Below are 1,670 nucleotides of genomic sequence, written 5' to 3'. Positions count from 1 at the left end.
ACCTACACTTAGGTGAATTATTATTTAAGTAGTAGCAAGTTTTTGGCGCCGTTGCCGAGGAGGTATAAATTAAGTTTATATTTGTTAATTATGTTTTATTTATAAGTATTGTGTTGTTTTTTGTATGAGTATTTGGAGTCGAAAAAAAGTGGTAGACTTATTCGAGTATCTGAAAATAATTTAAACATGGATGATAATTCAAATAATCAAGATAATGATAATAATAATAATAATAATAATAATAATAATAATGATAATAATCAAGAACATGATCAATTAAGAACACTTAGGCACCATATGAACCCTATTAGAACTAGTTCCCCATCTTGTTTAATTTTTCCTCCTGATACATCTAATTTCAAACTTCAAACCTCAAATTATTCAACTTTTACCAAATTTTCATGGCTTAGATTCTGAAAATCCATATTTGCATCTAAGAGAATTTGAGGAAGTTTGTAACACTTATAATGATCAAAATTGTAGCATGGATATAGTTCGATTAAAGCTTTTCCCTTTTTCTTTAAAAGATAAAGCTAAAACATGGCTACAAAATTTAAGATCAAGTTCAATAAGATCATGGGAAGAAATGCAACAACAATTTCTCAAAAAGTTTTTCCCTTCCCATAGAACAAACTCTTTTAAAAGACAAATTAAAACTTTTTCTCAAAAACAAGGAGAAACGTTTTATCAATGTTGGGATAGATATAAAGAATTACTTAATACATGCCCACATCATGGTTTTGAAACATGGAGAATAGTTTCTCACATTTATGATGGTCTAATACCTAAAGATAGGCAAATGATAAAATTCATGTGTAATGGAACTTTTGAAGATAAAAACACAAATGAAGCTATGGAATATTTGGATTCATTAGCAGAAAATGCTCAAAATTGGGATAATATAGGCACAATAGAACCACCAACAACTAAAAACAATAATTCAACAAATGGGGGTGGTATCTATAATCTTAAAGATGATATAGATATTCAAGCTAAACTTGCATCTTTAGCAAGAAAAATTGAGTCATTAGAAATGAAAAAGAGTGGTCAATTAAAAAGTATTCAAAAAATTGTTTGTCATAAATGTGATACACATGATCATGCTACAAAAGATTGTCCAACATTAACTTCATTTTAAGAATGTCTCCATGAACAAGCAAATTATGTTAACAATTATAAAAAATCAATACTAGATCCTTTTTCACCATCATATAATTCTGGATGAAAAAATCATCCTAATTTTAGTTGGAGGAATGATAATAATGCACAACCATCACAACAACATTTTCAAAATAACCAAAATCATCAAGGTTATATTCCTTATGTTACACCTCCAAGAAAAAATTTTAAGATGTAATTCATGCATTTATCCAAAAGCAAGACTCTATCAATATTCAAAATAGTCAATCTATGAGTGATTTGAAAGAAACTCTTGCAAAATTTGCATCTGCACTTAATATTCATGAAAAAGGAAAATTTCCATCTCAACCTCAACCTAATCCTAAAAATCAAAATCAAGAATTAAAAAATGAAAAAATTGATCAAATAAAATCTGTTATTACCCTTAGAAGTGGTAAAATAGTTAATGATCCATATAGTAATGAAAACAATGATCATTTAAAATCAAAGAGTAAGGATGATAATCCTGATACTTTTGAGAATGATGATAC

General features: G+C 27.7%; 1 non-coding gene across 1 annotated transcript; it reads right to left on the bottom strand.

Moving 5' to 3' along the window:
- Positions 1-630: 630 nt before the first annotated feature.
- Positions 631-741, bottom strand: LOC142532108 (small nucleolar RNA R71). The gene has a single exon (XR_012816500.1). It is a non-coding gene; the product is annotated as a small nucleolar RNA R71 (small nucleolar RNA).
- Between the last annotated feature and the right edge of the window lie 929 nt (positions 742-1,670).

Source organism: Primulina tabacum, chromosome 17 (assembly GCF_025594145.1).
Source record: "Primulina tabacum isolate GXHZ01 chromosome 17, ASM2559414v2, whole genome shotgun sequence".
Taxonomy (NCBI): domain Eukaryota; kingdom Viridiplantae; phylum Streptophyta; class Magnoliopsida; order Lamiales; family Gesneriaceae; genus Primulina; species Primulina tabacum.
This window is presented reverse-complemented; position numbering and strand designations above follow the sequence as displayed.